This window comes from Limulus polyphemus, unplaced genomic scaffold (genome assembly GCF_000517525.1).
Source record: "Limulus polyphemus unplaced genomic scaffold, Limulus_polyphemus-2.1.2 Scaffold273, whole genome shotgun sequence".
NCBI lineage: Eukaryota > Metazoa > Arthropoda > Merostomata > Xiphosura > Limulidae > Limulus > Limulus polyphemus.
The window spans coordinates 345,659-367,965 of record NW_013665883.1 but is presented as its reverse complement, the minus strand read 5'-3'; the positions used below and the strand labels follow the sequence as shown (position 1 = coordinate 367,965).

The 22,307-nt window shown below is 35.9% G+C and overlaps 1 protein-coding gene and 2 long non-coding RNA genes across 3 annotated transcripts in view; 1 reads left to right on the top strand and 2 right to left on the bottom strand.

Moving 5' to 3' along the window:
• The window catches only part of LOC106456944 (nuclear hormone receptor FTZ-F1-like), a 65,013-nt gene that overhangs the window by 32,475 nt on the left and 10,231 nt on the right, over positions 1 to 22,307 (top strand). The gene's annotated exons all lie outside the window — the stretch shown is intronic.
• On the bottom strand, positions 455 to 17,190 carry LOC111085207. Its single transcript, XR_002610039.1, has 2 exons — positions 15,765 to 17,190; positions 455 to 591 (listed from the first exon to the last, which is right to left on the bottom strand). It is a non-coding gene; the product is annotated as an uncharacterized LOC111085207 (long non-coding RNA).
• LOC111085206 overlaps positions 21,613 to 22,307 on the bottom strand; it is a 3,960-nt gene continuing 3,265 nt past the window's right edge. The window contains exon 2 of the long non-coding RNA XR_002610038.1: positions 21,613 to 21,973. This is a non-coding gene — a long non-coding RNA (uncharacterized LOC111085206). The remainder of the gene's footprint in view (positions 21,974 to 22,307) is intronic.

The window sequence follows — 22,307 nt, the reverse complement described above, 5'->3', positions numbered from 1 at the left end:
GGTAGGCCATCAGTGGCTATCAAGTTTATAGATCTTAGGAATGACGTACAATTAAAGGAGTTCTTGGTCTTTGGCAGCAGTAGGTAGGCCATCAGTGGCTATCAAGTTTATAGATCTTAGGAATGACGTACAATAAAGGAGTTCTTGGTCTTTGGCAGCAGTAGGTAGGCCATCAGTGGCTATCAAGTTTATAGATCTTAGGAATGACGTACAATAAAGGAGTTCTTGGTCTTTGGCAGCAGTAGGTAGGCCATCAGTGGCTATCAACTCATTAATGATGTGTATTACAGTCGTTTGGTGTGCTTCAAGTGGACCATCGTTTAGCTCGGTATATTACTCTTGATTGGATAAAAGATTATGTGATTCTGCAATGTATAAATCGTAATGCCACGCACCCCTTTTATCAGCTGATTTGATAATGGTATCAGTTCGATTTTGTAGAGAAAACTAAACCTTTTTTTTTATCCCTCTTTTACCTTCTTCTGGTCTTCTCGGTTTTTTCATCTGTATGGCTAGTTGCTTTCATAGTTCTTTTGTCAAAAGGTTTCAAACAAAAACAGTCTACTTCCACAACTCTTCTTGCCTCCTGTCCTGTTGGAAGAAATAGTTATACCAAATATGTTAACACCTCCTTGGCACTTCGTTTTATATTATAAATTGGTAGTGTTGGTTGGTGAAGTCTGCTCTGTTAACTTTAAAGGATGCATATACTTTTTATTTAATTTATTTTACTGTTACACAATATTAAAATAATAGAGTAAGAGCTTTCTACAAGTTATTAGACAAAGATAAGTAGATGTTAGTTAACAACAGCAAAAAAGATGTTCTAGCATGTGGTAGACTTAACTGTGTACATACTTTCACTGAAAGCAGTTGGTGAAAACGTTCCTTTCTCTTCAACACAACTATGCGTTATGGTTTTAATGTATTTGTTGATGATCAGAAATTTTGATTTTGAAAAAGGTTAATTTAATTGTTATTTTGTTGATATCTGACAGAGAAGAGAAATTATATTAAATACTTGAGATATTTATTGTAATACTAATCCTTAAAACTCTGTGGTGATGCACTTTTCTATAGTTCACAATTGGGTTCTGGCCCTGGGCAATGTTTTGAGTTCTCGCTATGTGACATTTGTCTCACCAAAATCTCCAGTATTGGACCCAAAAGCTCCCACAAATGAATTAGGGGATCATATGTCATATAAATTCGTAAAATTAAAAATTTTCCACAATATTGATATACGAGTTTAAAATCATAGTTGAACACCAACTTTTTTTTTACCATTGCAATTGTTTTCGTTTTCTATTTTGCTTCTTGCTTATGTATGATAATTTCTCCCCAGTGTCTCAGCGGTAAATGTGGAGGCTTATAACTCTAAAAATCGGGGTTTATAACTGCGATGGGTACAGCACAGGTAGCCCATTCTGTAGCTTTGAGCTTAAACCCAAATAAACTTGTGTATGTCATTTTGAAGTGGATGTCTGAACAATGTTTTTTTAACACCCCTTGATGAATACAGATGTTTAACTTGAGGCCTACAAACACGCACGTGTAAAACGCTGTATAGTTGTATTTAACTGATCACGTGCTATGTCAGTTGATTACTTGAGTATGTAGATATAGTCATACGGTGCTTGAACTGCAAGATAATATGCAAGTAAAAGGGTTTCTTCTGGGGCAGTGTACTTCCCCCTTGCATATCTGTGAAGTTTCCGACCACTAACGTGTCATTCATAATTGTTTGTGGTGCTGATACGGCCTGGTGACTGAACCTACTCGCCCTTTCAGCCGTGGATCCTTTATAATGTGACAGTCAATTCCACTATTCGTTGATGTGTGGTATTGACGAACTGTCTTCACTCTTAGCCTATGAGTTATAAATTAGGGACAGTCAGCGCAGGTGGCCCTCGAGTAGCTCTGTGCGAAACTCTTCAGTGGCACAGCAGTACGTCTCCAGACTTATAATGTTAAAAAACGGGTTTCAATACCCGTGGGGGGCGCAGCAGAGATAGCCCATTTTGTAGCTTTGTGCTTATCTCCAAAAAATCAAACAAACTGGTTTATGGTCGGTCGTTAGTGCTCTAACGGTTTTTGCGCTACTCAACATTTAAATCGAAGGGACTTTACACGGTTGCCGCGCCCCCTCCCCCGTACGAAATTTATGACTCCCATTATGTTATTAATTTTTGCTCATTAGTGCTCTCGCATATACATGAACATCATATATGAACATTATATATATATATATATATATATATATATGTGTGTGTGTGTGTGTATATAGACACCCACTATATCATCATTATCAATTGTATAGTCAAAACACTACCTTAAAATAAAGATTCAATAACCTATTTAGCCATTACTTATGTATAACTGCGTACTAGCTCTCAAACAGTGTTTGAGTAGTAACTGGAATTATGGTGAACATAGGTACAGATTATTATACAAATATTCCCGTATTTGGTTTCCAACCCTAGCTTCCGTGAATTGAAGGGGGTAAAGAGGTGTGAAAAAGGCAAAGGTTGACTTAGGGGAACTGCCTACCATGTAAACTGAATAATAAAACTTGAATTCATAAGTAAACAAACTTATTTAATTATAATTTGTTGTTAAAATTATTGCTTCATGAAGCTAGTCCTCGCTAATGAAAACACTAACGTCTGTATGAATGCTAGTTGTTAGTGTTACGATCGTTTTGGTGAATGGGACAACTCCTTCGTTAGCGGTGCATTAGGAAGGTAACAAATCAAAACGATGAAATAACAATAAACATAAGGCTGGAGGAGAGGAGAGAACAAGGCTCGGAGGTAGTTAAAGGCATTGTCGGACTGCAGATGAAAATTCAAAACTATAAGAAAGCGAACAAGGTCTGAAATCAAAATTAATGAATGTTATTACGTTTTCAATAATACTTAACGTTAAAATCAAAGTTTAAGCCATTTTTTAGTCAAATAATTGTGAACAAGTATATAGCAGTAAAGGTTAAAATAAATTACTAGCAGGGTTATCAACTTATAGGGTTTCAAGTAGAGGTGGACATTATTCCCTTAAGCACTCTTTTAAATCGTTAATAAAAAACGTTCGAAAATCATGCAGTATCCCACATCTCATGAATGCACTTCACTTGGACCTGAAGTTTATCAAACACCTATGCATTGGACTCCATTGCACAAATCCTGTGTGTTATTTATTTGACAGCAAATCTTATCAACAAGATGTTGATAACAAACAACATGACACTTTCAGAGGTATCATCAAAGGATTGACTATATTAAGAATCACTGTAAAATCTTATCAACAGAGAGCCTAAATTCTAATCCAAGCTGTCAACCATCAACTTTACCAGGAGGATTAACATTGATTTTGGTGGAATCAGCTACTGCAGAAATAGTTCAGTACTAGCATAGCACCCCAGCACCATAGAGTTTTTAACTTTTCTATTGAAGGATGCATTGAAAAGACATTAGATCGGCAAGTTGTATGTATATCATTTTTTATTTCAGAATTAAAAGGATTTCAAGAAAATCTCAGAAATCCACCCGTCTATACCAGACTTTGTGTACTTCTCCATTACATATAGAAATGCTAACAACAAAAACTTTTTTCGTACTTCTGAACACTTATTATTTTATCATCTAATTTTTCTATAAGTAAGATAATCCTTATTTTGTTATAGGATCAGATATTTGTATTTCTCTCTATAGAATTCCAGGATCTATATCATCAAATGAAAAAGTGTATTGACTATGAGATAATGTTGTATTCACCAGAAAACATCCACAACTTACTGCTGTATACCTCTGTGAGGTATACAATGACCTCAGTGAGAAAGATGTTTCAGAGCCACTCCTTTCAACTGTCAGTTAATAACTTATAATGTTTACTAATGTTTTCCAGTGACTGTGATGTATTTACCTGGGAAGATTAACTATGATTTATATTGAGACAACTGCTTCAGAAATGGTTCTGAAGTGACTTTTTTTCGTATAGATTTCACATGTGAAAACACAAAGTGAACTTAATAAGCAGATTAAGAATATATCTCTTATTTTCCTACAGTGTTCAAAAACAAAAAATTGAAGACAATATTTTCTATGTTAAGCGAGTAAACTATTTAAAAAAAATTTGTTTTTGCCGTACTCCTGATTTGATGTATTTTCTGTACGAGAAAAACAGAATAAATGAAAACAAGTTTTCATATACTTCCAGGCAAAAAATATGACTAGTCCAGTTGGATTATGTTTCCTTGTGAGTGTGTCGGGCCAGAAGTATTAGCGCTATATTTCTGATCATTGTTTGTTGTCTTTTAATACACAAGTTTCCATAATGGACTATCTCCTCGGGGTGATGACAAACCTAGGTATGTGGAGTTATAAGCCAGCAAGCTTATTGCTCTGACAGTTGCTTTATAAAGTATTTATCTCCTCGTTACTTTTTCTTTTTCACAAAAATTAGTATTTATCTTACCCTATTTCTATATATGTATGTATGAGTGTGTGTATTCTATGTATAAAAATTTCCTAAATTTAAATGCACCACCTTTTATTTTTGAAGAGTAACCTTACGTCAAAATTTCAATATCTAACAAAAATCTTCAAAACACTGAAAATTTCGAATGAATGATTTACAAATAATTATTCTCAGTAATAACACTGAAAGAAAACTGAGAATACTCCATCTATCAGATAATTCAAATTTTCGGATTGAAAGCCTGACCATTAGAAATAAATAAAACAAATCAGAAAATCAGAGGCACACGCTCCGGTACTTTAAACCCATGACGTTCTGAGTTTTACTATCATTTGCTGTCTATGGCCAGATAACCTTAATTGTAATTATCACTGTTAACTTTTGAACCTTACAACTGTATGATATCAGAACAGCTACTACCAAACTTCAAAATATAGTACAGTAACCACCCATGATCTTAATCCTCAACCTTCATCTTTACATAGCCTGGTTCTTAGGGCACTCGAATCACAAGCCGCGGGTCGCGGTTTCGAATCCCGTAACGGAACATTCTCTCCCTTTTAGCTGTGGAGGTGTTATAATGTGACAGTAAGTCTCACATTTCGTCGGTAGAAAGTAGCCCAAGAGTTGGCAGTTGGTGATGTTGACCAGCTGCTTTCCCTCTATCACTTCTAAATTAGGAACTGCTGGTGTAGATAGCTCTGGAGTAGCTTTGTGCAAAATTCAACAAAACAAACAAATCACCCTTACATATTAGCTGTTATGATAATCGCAGGGTTAAGCAAAGAAAAGCCTTTAAATAGTTTAATACGTTGGAATTACTATTAATATTATCACATTAAAATAATAACTTTCATCATTACATACTTTAAATTTAAATATACGCCTTTTAGCGAATGTGTTTATAAATAGTTAACTTTACGATATTAATAGTCCCTTGAGTAGCTTTGCACAAATATCCCAAAAACAAAAACTAATTTTTAGAGAGAAGGTAATTGGTGACCTAAACTTCACCTTACACTACATAGTAGACTAAACGACTAGGTCAAAGACCTCAAGATTCAGGTATATTTGTGCCTAATCTTGATTTGCTAACCAGATTGAGGACAAACTGGAAGCAGTGGTTATCGTTTGTGATGAAAGTATATTCAAACTGAGCTTATGTTCACAGCCACCAGGTGAAACATTGTGCATTAACGAGCACAATGAAGCACTAACGTAAAACATGATTGGGGATCGGCCAAAGTAAATGGACCGGCCGATTTTACTTTCAAATATGCATGGCAGTGAGTGCCTTTCTAGGAAGAGCACTGTTATGAAAATAAATATTTCGTTGATTGCTGTTCAAAATACTGGTGCCATCAAAGGTTGTCGGGATTGGTTAAGAAGGGTTATCTACCAATCGCTAGAGTCTAATAAGGTGAAAAGACTATTGGACAAGATTATAAGGCGCAACAGCCATCAGATTGTGCTTGATTCCATCAACAGTGGTTAGGATTTGATTATCTTCAACTGTATATAAAAAATAACTATCATATTACAGTTGACAACCAGTCAAACCCAGTTTTTCTTAATGCAAAAAGGAAGCATGGCTTTAGTGATGCTTAGAGTGCAAGCTATACACAGTAACATGAAACATACGATGGGGTCTAATGAGTCACATCTCATCCTTTTCTGTGATAACAGTAGAGTACAAATATGATGAAAACAACATAAGGTTCTGGGTGTGATGTTCCAACAGTGCAAGCAACTTGGAAGGGCATAATGATATGTGAACATGTTTATGACAGAAGTTAAGTCATTAGATTTCTTTAGCAGGATGTGTAACATTTAAAGTATACCTCATCAATGCTGCTAACAATTTTAATGTCCAGCCCACACTACTGCATTTCCATCCTGTGGATAAGAGCAAGGCAAAAAATGAAATGATATAGTAATCCATTGTGCTTGTATTGTTCGAAACTCGCTCGAAGAGCTCAATAGTGGCTTCAGTCATTTTTCTTAGCCAATACAATCACCAGATTTTAATCTGAATAAGCATCTTTGGAATGAAATTTGCCTGCACATTCATTGCCACAGTCTTCTGCCAACAGAGCTTTAGACCACACACCTTTGTTGAATGGACTATAATCCAACTAGACACCTCCTAGTATCTTGAAGCTTAAGCTACAATGAGTCCAGTCATTATTGTGGTGAAAGGTTGGTCAATAAGACGTTAGGAGGGGGTCCTAATAAAATGGCCAGACATTGTATGATATGGTAAGTCACCTCATCAAAGCAAGCTCCCAGTGGCACAGTGGTATGTCTTCGGACTTACAACACTAGAAACCGGGTTTGGATACCCGTGGTGGGCATAGCATAGATGGCCCATTATGTAGCTTTGTGCTTAATTACAAACAATCAAAAGCAAAAGTCTGCACATAACGACAAAAGTGAATAATGTTGTTAAATGTCTCATGGATACCAGGGTAAATAAATAAATTGCGAAAGAAAGACAGAAATCAAATATTAAACAAATGCACTATTGCGGTAAAAGAATAACAATGCTGGATTTTTTAAACGCTTCACTTTATAACACCTACAGATAAACAACTTACAAAATGAAGAACTCTTGTCAGAACACGCCACAAATTCACGGTTCAAACCTACTTTGGCCACGGCGGCATCATAACTGCTAGCTGAGCCAGTCACAATTTAGGTAAACCCAGATAGTGCCAACTACATCTTCTAAGCCGCATTGAAACCGTACCAGTCAACTTGACAGTTGGCACGACCCATAGATCAATGAGAAGATAAAGATAGCCTAGATTGGAAATAGCTAGAGGTAGCCACATAAGGTTGCATTTACGGGTGGATATTCATGGGAATCTTGGAAATATAACATAATGCTGAAAAGTTCTGTAACGAGTAGACAATTTCTAATGGACATATCTGTGTTATGTTATTCTCAGATACAACTCGAACTATCGCCAAAGAACATCTCGACGTTTTGCCAAATATAACCAAAAAAACTACAAAATGAAAGAAGTTTGTATTTGCAAAAACTTGCGCGCATCCAGGTGATCTTTCTTTTCTGTTTTGTTTTATTGGTTGTCATTTCATCTACCTCTGGACTCCAAACTTAAATCCTGCTTCTATACGTATGGTGTTGTGTAGATCTGACACTACAGATGTTAATATTACGTGCTAACGTCGTCAAACATTTTCACCCTTTTAACTGTGGGGGCGTTATAACGTGACAGTCAATCTCACCATTCGTTTTTAAAGAGTAACCCAAAAGTTTATGGTTAGAGGGGTATCTTTCTTCTAGTCTATGACTTCAAGATTAGGAACGGCTAGCACAAATAGCCTTTGAGTAGCTTTACATGAAATTCAACAAACACACGTGTTAAGTTACGATCTTATGTAGATACTTTTAAGTATTTGATTTTTTTAATCATAAAAGAATACTGTTTTCCAGTACGTATTAATACTTAAAAGTATACATCTTTGATTTTAAACAATTTAATATTACATTTAACATCTTCATTCAAGTTAAAAAAGATCCAGTGTGGACTTTTGGTTCACGTGCTGGGTTGAGGGCTGAACAAGTTCCACTTTTTTGAAGTGTGGAGATGTTATAATTGTGACTCAATCAATACGTTGTTCCGTTAAAATCAGCATAGACGTCGTGTGCTTCTGGGTGTTTGCGCTCACTGTTCAGTAGTTCTAAATTAGGATTATTTCTGTCTCAGCCTCTGGTGTCTGTGACTTGGCCGTTTGGCTCATATGTCATATAAGATGCCTTTTATATTGAAAACGCTACATGAAAAAATGCCAAGTTAAAGAGGTTTTTGATGTTGTTTAGATCGGAAATTTCTAATGCTCGTTATAAGCACACGGGGTTTATTATAAAAAGGTTTGTAATGAAACAAACTTTTCGACATTCTTAAGAAGTTTTACAATAGAACTAATTTGAAAAGACGTAGCCTGAAAGTATTGAGCGATGGAACAAAATTCACGAGAGACTTATTTTTAAAGCTTGTACTACTTAATACTGTCAAGTGAAACCATTTAAAATCTACTAACTGAGCCATCTGGTTATGAGGCTTAATGAGTCATGTAATGGATTGAAAATCTTATTATATTTTGTAATTGGATATCTTGTGCTTAAACTAGACATTTGTTGTGCATGTTTCTGTTCATATAAAGTTATCATTTAATGCTTTTAAGGCATTTGAAGTCAGCATTATTATTGATTAATAAAAACAAATCAATCGGAAATGATCCATAAAGATGAAGTTTTTGGATGTTTTTTTTTAGCAGGTGCAAAAGAGGGCGCTTTTCATAGTATAAAAAGGAGGGGGAGGCTTTCGAAGACGTGCATTATTATTTTTACCGTTGCCATAGTACCAATAACATTCACCTTTTTTGAATATTTTCAGTTCCAGAAATATGAACTTCCCATCAGTTGAAGCAGATTGACACCATATTGCCGTTCAGTATTAACAGCTTCAGTTCAAAATTAATACGGATGAAATTATATGTTTTAATTTAGTTCGGAGAAAGATACTCGAAATGAAAATGTGTTTCTAGTTGTTTGCAGCGAGGGTGTGCTATTAAAGCCACCAAACATTACAACGTTACAATGTTGCACCCTTTCTTCATTTCAGTTTGTCAATCTCTGGCCCAGCTCTAGACTTGGAAATATGAAAAAGTAGGATAGTTTATCTATACAGAAAACTATTGCTGCTCATTCATATTTAGATTGTTATTAGAGCAAACTACTTCTTTTCTCTGTGTTTCATATGTTTGTTTTAAGAATGTTATGGACTCATGGTCGTTCTCTTTATGTTGTATGAACTGCCAAATGTACAAAAATCTCCTGGTGGTGAAATTCGGGGATTACCAAGTTTTGACTTATGTAACTATGCGTCTTATGATGTAATTATAAACCGATATCTGTAAGTCCAGTTCTTCGATACCAAAAATCTTTACTTTTTAAAATCAGACGGGTTTTTGATTAATTATCTTGTCAGGAGATATTTAAATTAAATGAAAAATTAAGCAGTGAGTAGAATGCAACAGTAATCCGAATCTGAGTAAAGTATAGGTGGCAATTAATTTTTGATTTTTTTAAAGTTAAAAACAGTACTTTTAACAATAATATTAAATTAACCATTTGATCAATTTCAGTATAAAAATACGTTTCATTAAAATATTGGTGTACTAAATGTGGACAACGGATTAAAACCATCAGGCATCTCTCTCCGAAAAATAGTGTCATGCCAAGACACAATATATAGCTAAACGAGTTTTTATTAGGTACGCATGGATGATCTTCAAAAAACAATTTCCAAAAGTGCTGCGTTCAAAGTCGACGAAGCAGTGAAGCCAATAGGCCTAATATTAGTGATAGAAATCAATATTTTAAATATATTCATTTTTCACACTTCTCAAACTTTCTGAAATTTAAGAATAATACAGTTTAGAATAGACTAACTGTTGTTTTTTAAATAACGTTTGCAGATCGCAGGAGGAGGTGGAGTTAAGGAATGTATTGAGTGATAACGTGTCACTATTTGTCACTGAATTTAATGTTATCTCCTACTTGTGTGTCAGACAAATTTTTAGTTGTTTGACGAAGATATGTAGTTTTATTGGCAATAAACCTTTCCATATTATTTCGTACGTTATTTCTAGTTGAATGTAACAAAAAGTCTCTCTTTTTTTTGTCCATTGTTACCTCTCTAATCTATTTGAAGCTTATTGTTTATGAAGTGGTTTTTCAAGACTTCTGTATTATTTCCACTAGGGAAGCTCTTTGTGTTAGCGTGTTCAGTTCAAAACTTTAGCATGGTGCTATTTGTATTGTGCAACAGCAAAACACCTTTTTTGTTCGCTATAGTTTGTACATGATTTACGTGTAGTGTATTCATGATGTTAGAAAAACACGTAGGTTCAAGAAGTCTTGATAGAAATGAATAAAAACCCTATAACCCGAGAGCTTTCGAAAGGTCCACCTTTCTTCTTCTGGGGCAAACTGAAGAAGAAAGGTCCACCTTTCGAAAGCGCTTACGTGTAGTGTAGTTGATAGCGAAACGTGTTTATTATTTCGTATAGAATGTTGTGCTGAACGTACGTTTGCTATACATATTACTACATTGTCAGGTACTTGTACAGTTTTTGTTGCAATGTCCGCAAGCAAGCACCTTTATTGCCATTTATTTACGATTTTTATTGTTGTGTTTCTCATTTTATTGAATCTTTCGTATTTGAATAGTGCTGTTTCCAGTGTCAGTCAGCGCTCACTAAAAAATGTTTTTTTTTTTAGTGGTATTGCATGGGGAAAATGTTCGGATTGTGCTCTTTAGTCATACGCAACTCATTGCATCAACATTCAATATATAGAGCTCAAAATTTTCATAACTTTTAGTGGTATAAACTGTAATGTTTTTATATATTAAAAGTGCTACAGTTTATTGAAAAAATTAATAGTTTTAAGAACTCCACTTTTTCAATACCACATTTAGAAATTACCTCGATAAGGATGTAATCAAACCATTATGTACAGTCCTGGTAAAACTCGTGTTCTTGTTGTGAAGAAAGTGCTTTTATTTAAAATTGTGGTTTATTTTAAAGAAATGGTTGTTGTACACACTGCAGTTATTTTTCTAACTGTCTGAATCTTGAAATCCCAAGATGTGAATTTTTTTATGGATTTTTGTTTTCGATGCCATTCAATAGATGGAGCAGGTGTTTTGGTTACATACATAGATACTGACATATACGCTACGTTTATTATAGTAAGATTTTTCGAATCGAGCTCGAACCTTCACCGGCTAAAATTGGAATATGGTTAAAATGCTTTGAAAATAATGAGAATACTGTTGTTAATAATAGAAATTCTACAAATAAATACGTAAGGTAATAAGAACAGTGTAGCCCCCCCCCCCTAGTAGCACAGCGGTATTTCTGTGGACTTACAACGCTAGAATCCAGATTTCGATACCCATGGTGGGCAGAGCACAGATAGCCCATTGTGTAGCTTTGTGCTTAATTAAAAACAAACAAAAGAATATGGTACTTTTAGTATTATATTTTTGTTAATACTGATGTTGAGAAATGATTGATGATACAAGAGATGGTGAGTCTTGAATAGACGAAACTGCAGTCCACAGCAGAAGTAACGGCCAATCAAAGAATGTATTAGGCCTCTAAGTCGCAAGCCTGGCATGGCCAGGTGGTTAGGGCGTTCGACTCACAATATGCGGGTCGCGAGTTCGAATTCCCATCCCACCAAACAGGCTCGCCCTTTTAATCATGTGGACGTTCTAATGTAACGGTCAATCCCACTATTCGTTGGTAAAAAGTAGCCCAAGAGTGAGCGGTGGGTGGTGATGTTTAGCTGCCTTTCCTTTAGTCTTTCATTGCAAAATTAGGAACGGCTAGCGCAGACAGCCCTTGTGTAGCTTTGCGCGAAATTCAAAACAAACCAAATCTACGTCAGGGGAGGAAGAGGTCAACGCTGAACCTGTCCCTCCCTGGTCCAAAACAGGGACCGAATCCCGATAAAGAAGAAGAAGTCACAGATTCTCCTTTCAATTGTACCTTTGTTGAAAAAGAAAAGAAACCTGTATCATATGTATACATAATCATTAAACAGTTGGTCCGCTGTTTTATAACGAATAATGAATTAGGCGCAATGGCAAAACATTATTCACACATCTAAATTTATCTAGGTTACTGTATGGTGAATTAAAAAGGACTAAAACACCCCATAAATATTTTTAATGAGACTATCACACTCATTTTGAATGCCTGCTGGGACTCGCGAGTTATACATACCGATAGTAGGTAAACAGCTGGTATAGGCTTTTGAGTACGAAGGACAGGTGTTTTTGTAAGCAGTTTGTACTTTAATTAGTTCAGGCATTTTATCTTTCTAAGAATACGATGGCATCCATAGTGAGAAAACTTTAGAAATTTATTTTGATAACTAATTCAGTGCATGTATTAGCTGGACAAATCAAACAATACAGAGGACAGTAATCTTTGTATTGGTTTATTACACCAGGATATGTGGACTCAAGTAATGCTGACAATTTCTTGCATAATCCAGCACTGTTTATTTCTGATAGAAGGTTTCATTATAGAAAGCAATGCATTAATATACAGTATGTTTTCTAATACAAATAAAAACGCGAGAGCTTAACAGTTATCGTCAGGGCAGAAAATAATAAAATTTGTTAATTTGAGATTTGCTTAGAACTTGGTACAAATAATATTCATGTCACCAACATAGAGGGTGATATGGAACGTAGGGAGTGAACTACCCGCTAGAAATATAACATTTTAGCATTTTTTATGAGCTAAAATGGTTTTATTTTATTCTCCCAGAAAACTTCTTTTTATTTCCTTGGTTCAAACCCGAATTTTAAGTCGAGTATTCTATACTCGTTTTACATTCGAGCTCAAAATTTTGAGTACTCGCACAGTCCTAAATATATCAGCTATCCCAAATATTCATTTCGTTTGATATATTTATAATATATAAATGACAGTAGATAATCAGGAAAGTAGTCTTTTGACAATTTTTGATGTGTCATACAGACTGTCGATGTTCTAGTCTGTATCGACTATCCTAATTGTATAGAAATGGAGCAGCTTTATCATCCAATGTCCCATAGACATCTCATCGTTGCTTGGTATCTCAGAAAGTAAGAAATGCCACTTTCAGCAGTTCATTAACCCACTGTTTTGGTAGTTAATATCAACTATATAGCTCCTCTACTGATGCTTTATCATCCGATGTTTCTCAGACAGCCAGATGAGTACTTCAAACAATTTTCTCGTCATCATTTTAGTTGGTACGATATAAAACAGTACTTTCACTGTCTTCTAACTCATCAGTAATGTACGGTTTTAGCTTGTCAACGTGCTTATGTGCGCGACATGAATGCTGTACTTAATAGTTTACGCAACTCAGAAAATAACTGGTTATTGAAATAGCCTCTTGGTACAGGTGGACTTTCTTAAATGCTCTGATTCACACTATCCGTTGTTCAGCTGACACATCAGTGATAGACTGTGCTAATGTATTGACCAGTGAACAAGAGTTGGCTCACTCGGTGCAATATCGATAACAACCAGTATATACTGATTACCCCATTCAGTCTCTGGGACAACACCAGTTATATCGAGAGTTACTTTCATAAAAAAAAAAAAGAGTCACCAATTCTCCGCTAGAGTTTACATGGTTTTGAACAGTTTTCCTCTAGGCAGCACATGCAGTATAATTTTGCATCATCATTGATGTGTCTGTGACCAAAAAAATCTACTTGCAAGCATTAGAACATAAGCTTGTAACATCCTAGTGGCCTTCTATTTCCGCATCATCATTGATGTGTCTGTGACCAAAAAAATCTACTTGCAAGCATTAGAACATAAGCTTGTAACATCCTAGTGGCCTTCTATTTCCGCATCATCATTGATGTGTCTGTGACCAAACAAATCTACTTGCAAGCATTAGAACATAAGCTTGTAACATCCTAGTGGCCTTCTATCTCCGAATCATCCAAAGTTTGAAGTATCTCCTGTCGAACAGCTCTGGAAAGTACTGAAATACAGGTTGAGAAGCATGTCTTGGTGGTTTTAACAATGGTTCAGCACACCCTCATTCACTGATAACTGCTCGTATAAATGCGACTGGTTACGAGTGTCCGCACTATGTTCATATATATGTGTGGTTGTGTTTCATCTTGCTGTACAGCATGTAGTGCTCATGTTACTTGTTGGTCCTTCTGTTGCTCTTCCCATAACTCTGGAAGTACCATTCATGGTGTACATCCATCAGTGGAATAGTTACATTGTATGAATAAATGTCAGAACTTCTGCAATGTCTTTAACATCCACATGTTTTTCAAAATTTGGAAAGTTCAAGAACAGACAAGGTCTCAACATTTGGCAAGACAAACTGTTGATACTACATGTTGAAGGACCAGTCGATGATGTACTCTATAGTCGTACTCTTGCAGTGTTATGATCATTCCTTCTTGATATTTAAGGTTCATAAGCCATTTTACTGACACATGGTCCACATGAATGATGAACTTTCTGCTAAACAAGTAGTTTCGGTAATGTTTGACATATACTACAGTTGCAAGCAATTATTTTTTTTGTTGTGCACTACCTGTCTTTAGCAGCCATCAGTGTATGCTGTAATTATACATTATAATTTGTGCTGCGCTTCCACTATCGAGGAAATCAGTATACAGTGGGAATGGACAATCTTGTTTTGAGTATGCTACCACCGTAGTTTCTACTTCAGCATATTTCGGTATGTTTGCAGCCCAGCTAACTCGATGAGCTTCAGTACTGAACTAAACATTAACGTGTGGCATACAAAGTGTACAGTTAAAATATGATTATATTCTTCTTACTGGAAATCAGTAAAAGGCTATTAACGAAATATTTGATAAAAAAAAAAGATTCTAAGTCATACTGGGATGTAATATTATATAAAGCACTGATCTATAACTACAAATATTTCCCCGAAAGCCGCCTGGAAGAGTCACCTGTTTTAACCACTCTCACCACCATACAGTAGTGTGTTGTCTGTCAGTTAGTCAGTAGGCACTAAAATGACGTCACATAAGGGACGCATAATGTTGCAGTTTTTACTGTCGTGACGTCAGTAAATCATGCGCATGCCACGAATCACGAGAAGAATTATGCACTCTGTAGACTGTAACACAGCATGAAATATGAACTTCAAAAGCAAAAAATAAAATGAAAATAATTGTTACTCTTAATTTTGAGGACCCTGCGGAAGTACATCTAGTATATACATGTTTTATCGTACTTTCCTGATGAGTGTTGATAACTTAGCATGTTTAAATGATAACAGTTATTATAAGCAGTATATTGTCACATGACCTACACGTGAGATGGGGATAAACATATATCGTCTCAAAAGGTTATGTATAAATAATTTGTAATTAGTGAGCCACAACTCGCAAGTTCATCCAACTCTTAGAAACGTTAGAATGAGGAGAGAGAGAGAGAGAAAGACATATAATGCAAACGAAAGTTTTAAAAACTGATACATTCATCATATTCCTTAAGGTAAAATGCAATTTGTTTGAATTCACTTTAATTTATAAATTACTGTAATAATCTCTTCCTTAAGTTTCGATACTCCTACCTTAAATAAGTCCATTTAAATTAGCAACCTTTTTAACCGTTTATATTTTCATGGTAAATATCTTTGTTTCTTCTAATATGACATATAACAAATGAAAACTTACTGCTTACGACGATTCTGTGTTGTCGTCTCGAGGTATGAAAAGAGTTGAGCTATTGCTTACTTAGAGCGTCGCTGTCTTTCTAACTGCTACTAATGATTGATGTTTTTTATTGCTTATGTTTGCTGGTTACCAGCTTTTATAATACTCGAGGTAGCAGTAGTAACTTGGGCGATTTTCATTAAACACGCATGCACGCTAACCTATTGAACTTATGCTGAAATACGCACACAGTGTGACCTTGGTTTAACCTTTCTTTTCTTTTGTTTAATTGAATCCAGCAGGAACTTAGTTGCTGTTTGTTTTTGGTTTTTTTTTCACTCAGCCTTCTACAATGCCAAATGTTTATGTCGAAAAAACACCCACACTTGTAGAAATTAATTATGTCTGCTTAATTTGTCACTTTTAGTTCCTGCTTTTTAAAGCTGTTTTCAAGAAAATACCTCCCACAGCCAATCAGAGACGTGATTGCACGTGGTAATGACAGTCAACGCCTTTATTATGTGACATAATCGTGACAGATGATGTATAAAACTTCCTTTGTGAGCAAGTTACAGCTGCAAAAAAATCATACTAAACTTCACCGTGCTCCCGACGTCGACGTCTCTCCCCGGGACACCGCCTCCTTCATCTGCAAGTGTAGTCTTCCACGAGCTCACTAGGAAACTTCGCAAAGGGGGTATCGGCCTGCAGCCAAAATCTCCCGAAGACTTCGACCTATTATGCTGACCATGAAACTCCAATCCACTCGTTCCCTGTCAACCACCCAAAAGCGGCTCCAGATTACATACAGTCTTTCTAAGGAACGTTCACCAATCCTTCTCGACCGAGGAAATCGTCATAGCCCATGAAGTTTCCACCCACTCTAAAATGCACGCCGCTAACCGAATAATATTAAAAAAATCAGGACTACCAGCCCACTACATCAAGATCGCCACATCTTCTCATCCTATCACGCGGCTGATTCCTCGACTATCACCACTTTAAAGCAGAATTACCTCATCGTAAGCCTCACCTACCGCACCCAGTTTCCCTCCTCCGCCACACCCATCCCTCTCCCAACGATCACCCGCCGCCGACCAAGTAACTCCAACCGACCAACCACAAGAGACCAACAGACTCAAACAGAATGTACCACCACGTCAGACCAATCAACACAAACATTTGTACCAAGGAGGAAGAAAACAATCCAAACCCTGCCGCCTTCAGACAACCAAGACCGACCTGTTACCACCTCCACTATATTTCAACAAACCAGCCAACTGCTAGAACTTCAGCCTATCCAGGCCCTTAAGCCAGACCCACGCTCTACTCATTGACACCTTCACCAATTCTTCCACTCAGCCGTACGACCTAACAGACAAACCCTTCCTTGTATTTCGCTCACCTACCAGCGACCCAGAAGATTCAATCCCGATAAGACCCCCTTTCCAGTAAGAATATATTCCTAAACAACATCCGCAGACTAAGAGATTCCTCGCTTCTCTAAGTATTCTATAGACTCGCCTATCACCCTGCCTCCTTTCATTTTAATTCTCCAGGTTAACCGGGCACTGGTAATTGATTGGCGCATTACCATTGAAAGTGGGTTTTCTCGGGGCACTCCCGTTTCCCCCTACACCAAGTTGTTGGCATAGGATTTACAGATTCCGCCTCCATGAAGTCCGAGATCGGGCGTTTCTTAGAATTGTTAGAAATCAGTAATATCAGATAGATAATTTGAACCAACACCACACAACCTATAATTTAACAAACATAACCATGCCTTTCACCTTATTCTCGAGTGGGGCGAAGGGAAACAAAACTGTTTCCGAGCGCCCCCGGTATTCTTCCAAAATAAGACTTTAAACCGAAATAACTACCAGTATATTGTATTATATATAAGTTACAGCTGTGTTTTGTGAATTCCATCCAAAGTTCTAATTAACGACACAACTGCATGTGGCTAAACAGGTGAAGTCTTTAACCCACGTGGATAAAAATCAGCTCATTCATAGCCGTAGTTAACTTGTTCAATCTTATTTGACTTAGTTTGAATAGCACGCATTCACGCTTTTTTATTCACACCCTCGGTCAATGTCCAATAATACTGTAAAAGCTCAATTTATAAAGTTTTCTAATTTAATGTTCACTTATTTATTAAATTTCCTAATTGAATGTTCAATTTAATTCATTCGTTAAATTTCTTAACTAAATGCTCAACTAATTTCATTCCTTCCCTCTTTATAAAAAAATGTTCTGTCTTATAAAATGTCCCTCAAACTCTCATTTTTATTGCAGTTGTTAACTGGATTAATACATAATATAACCGAACCTCATTAATAACAGCCGTACGTTGGGACAAACATCATACGTTTTTAACAAACCATAAAAGTGTTAAAAGATATGCTAATATCACATCATAAATTTAATACGAAATTTCTCATCGCATATATTGTTTCATGTACTATTGGATAACATATACAAAATTATTTCTTGGCATTTAATATATCAAAGTGATAATCAATTCTATAATGACTCCTCATTATTCAACACTAATCAAGCACAGATCTAAGCATTACAACATAATTCAGTTAATTAATATATTATAATGCTTTACAACAGTATACATATGATTTCAGTATTTTGACAATTCTTGTGGTTTTATATATTATTTTAGTTTTATTATCTTGATGTCATCATTTTCCTTGTAGACCTTATCACGGACACCGAAATTTCTCAACAATAAGTATTTAAAAATATTTTATATATTATTGGATTAATATTTGCAGAAATATGTCTCGGCATTGAATACACCAAAGTTAATAATTAAATGATAATCAGCCCTGTAATTAGTATTCATAATCCAACAATAATGAAACATTAAATTAATAATTAGGACATTATTCAATTAATTCATATACCATATCGCTCTATAATAGTATACATATTAGTTCACAATTGTTTTCAGTATCCTCACCTTTCTTGTAGAAATTATCACAGATATCAAAAATAATTAAATAATGTCTTTCCCAAGTCTGTTGGTTCACCTAGGTTATCACGCGACATTCGTCGTATATGTTCACATAGTCTGTTAATTTTTAGTGCTCATATTGTTGTTCTTCAGACGTGAATGCTACTGTTAGCTCGTTCGTTCTCATCATCTGTGGATGGGTTATATAATTATCAACGATTGCCCCATGTATTAGTTCCCCACATTGATCCAAAGTTCAGTATTCATTGCCAGATATTACATACTGTATATTCATTTTTATCACGGCCCGGCATGACCAGGTGGTTAGGAAGCTCGACTCGCAATCTGCGGGTTCAAATCTCTGTTCCACCAAATATGCTCGCCCATTCAGCCGTGGGGGAGTTATAATGTGATGGTCAATCCCACTATTCGTTGGTAAAAGAGTAGCCCAGGAGCTGGCGGTAGGTGATGATGACTAGCTGCCTTCCCTCTAGTCTTACACTGCTAAATTAGGGACGGAGTTTTTGGTCTCTTATGGTAACTATGTGTAGTGGTTGCCGTGCGTTTTTGCACAGTGTCTCGCTACTAGATGGCTCTGTACTTAACTCTTTTGACTCTTGAATTCACGTTTCTTCTGTGGCTACTACTAATACCTGCACGCATGTCATCGTCATCTGATACTGAATCCATTATGCGCTCTTTGTTATCTAGCCTTGTTTTTAAATTCATTAGAGTTTTGTTAGATTCGTTATTTTTTATTTAATTTTTCATATTCTTGTTTTCCTTTGACTTCTGTAGGAAATGTATCGTATTCATAAGGTCCATCTGCTTCCTCTACCTGTTCTGTTCACGTGTTCTAATTGTGTATTATTGCAAAAAATGTCCATAAACTTGAAATTTAAGGGTCTTGTTTGTTTAGTCACCCTAAAGAGGTCTTTATTTCTGTACGGCCACATTATCTTTACCTAGTTTCTTTGTTTTTTACTCTTAAACTCTTCTACTCTAAGTTTCTAATTTTTCTTAAATCTGTTACTATTTCTCTGATTTCTTCCTCGCTTGTTACCAGTGTTGAACTCAGGGGGTGTACAGGGAGGGACTTTCCTCCTGTGCACAAAATACCCCCACTTTGTTGTTAAGCGTGGTTTCACTGAAACTTTATCAAAAATTATCGGATAATGCGAGAAGTCTCTAACAGCATTCTAGCCTCCATCACGGGTCACCCTGTTAAAGTATTAGTAAAATGTAGAATAGGGATCCAAGAAGTTGTACTTCATGGGGATTTTTATTTTGCCCCAGTACCAACTAATAGATGACTCTATTTCTTTAATTTCTAACCTGACTATAGGTGGAATACCATTCACACTAAGTTTTCTGTAATGTTTTATTTTACTTCTGGGTGTGTTTTGGTGGATGTCACATTTTTTTGAGCCATCCTCCTTTTGACATATGGGCTTATTTTGTCTGCCATTTCTACCAGTACGTAGGTTTACTTTTGTTAATATTTTTGTGAACTCTACAGTTTGCTCCGATGTACCCTAACATTCACCAGTTGTAATATTTAGTTTTCGTGTTTCTCATGCCTCTGTCGATGTACAGCTTTTAATATACCCGTGGGAGTTTCTCTGTTGTGTACAGGGCCAGGATAATCTCAAGCAGTGACCTTGCTTTTAAGCAATTGAAACATTTCGGATTATCAAGTACATCTAGTTTTTGTGTTCTTTCCCGATACATTATATCTGGTATTGTTTTGGCTCATGCAAGTTTTTCTTTGATCTCTTTTCTAGTTGAAACTTCTATTAAATCTAATAGTGGCGCCTTCATTAACATTTAATCTCATTAGTTCACCAATCAGTCTATTTTCATAATTTGATTTTAGTATATCTTGAGCTATAAGCTCACTTGGGTGATCACAAACCCTTCGTAACCTGTTTCCTGATACTTACGCCCAAAGACAAGGACTTATTCCCCTCACTTCTGTATTTGCGCGTCGATCAGTCCCAGTTTGTTTGTTTGTTCTAGAGCAAAGCTACATTGGGCTATCTGCTGTGTCCACAGTGGGGAATCGAACCCAGGATTTTTGTGTTGTAAGTCCGTTGACTTACCGCTGTCCTATTGGGGAACATCAGGGCAGAAAATTTTAAGGAGGCAAATAAATTAAAAAGCTGAAATTAATCTAAATTTTTAATAAAATGGTCATTAAAACAAATCAAATCAAATATGATAGTGTTTATAAAGTTTTATTTATTTTTTATTAAATGATACAAAACAAGTTTATTATATATAAAATATGAAACATAAAATGCGATCAATATGCCTATTATAGCAAGCTTAGAAAATGAACTTTCTGCTGATGTTGACGTAGCTGGAATAGTGCAAAATATCTGATAAAGTTCATAAATATTCGGGAATATTTTGTATAGGCCAGAATCATATAAATACTTGAAAAAATCCCTTGGATGTTTGCATACTGATTTGGTTCCTTCACGAACTACTTAATCTTTGCTTTCCATAGCTTTAATTCCTCCACAAATCTTTCAGGTTCAATGTCTCTAATGACCTTCTCAAACCCACTTTGAGTTAAATTTCCATCTTCTTTCTCGTCTCAGCATCTGTGTACATGTGTCCTTCAGAGTATGTGAAACCACAGTTTTGAACAAGAGAAGAAACGGATTGTCGTAATTCGTCACCATCTTTTGCTTCAAGTAAGCTCCTGAGCGACAATGGTTCAAACATATCAATAACTTCCTTTGTTTTCAAAAAGCGGTAAATTATGTCATTGTGCATTGTGTCCGGTATATCCTCCCAAACAACTTTTACTTTGAAAGACATTGGTGGATACGGGTCGGCAGCATCATGTCTTGCTAATTCATCTGGCATCTTTTCTTTCACCTTTGACGCTTTTTTTTTCAAACTCTATCATGGTTCCAGCTGATGAAGCAAGGACTTTTGCTTTGGAAACGATCTATGTTTAGATCACTGGTAGTTGGCTGGCTCCATGTTGGTACAAACTACTGCGCTTGGCCATATCCAGTTCACTATATGGCGAGAACTTTGGATCTCTGGTCTCTGTGGAAATTGGCTGAAGTACAGAGACTTCTGTGTCTGCCTCTGTACTGCTTCCTGGATATGGTTGATCAGAGGGACTGTCATTTACTGTATCAGCTTGCATTATTACCTCACTGCTTTCTACAATAGCTGTATCTCGGTGACTGCAAACTACGTCTGAAGTTGTTGTAGATTGTTAATTTGGATCTTCCCCCTAAAAATAGAGAGAGAAAAGCTTAATTTTAATATTTTGTAATTGTTAACTGATGACCGTGTTGATCTTTCACATTTTTTAGTATCTATATTAAATCTGCTGTCTAAGTAGCAGTACCTTTTGGGTGAACTTTTGAAGACTGGATAATGAAAATACAATTAAAATATTGCAGTTATCGTAAGGATCTAGAGAACTTTGACAGACTTGCGTGTCTGCATCCTAGTTCAGTATATATACAGGGGTTGGACAAAATAATGGAAACACCTTGGAAAATCAATAAAATATATTTTAATATGGTGTAGGTCCACCTTTTGAAGCAATTACAGCCTCAGTT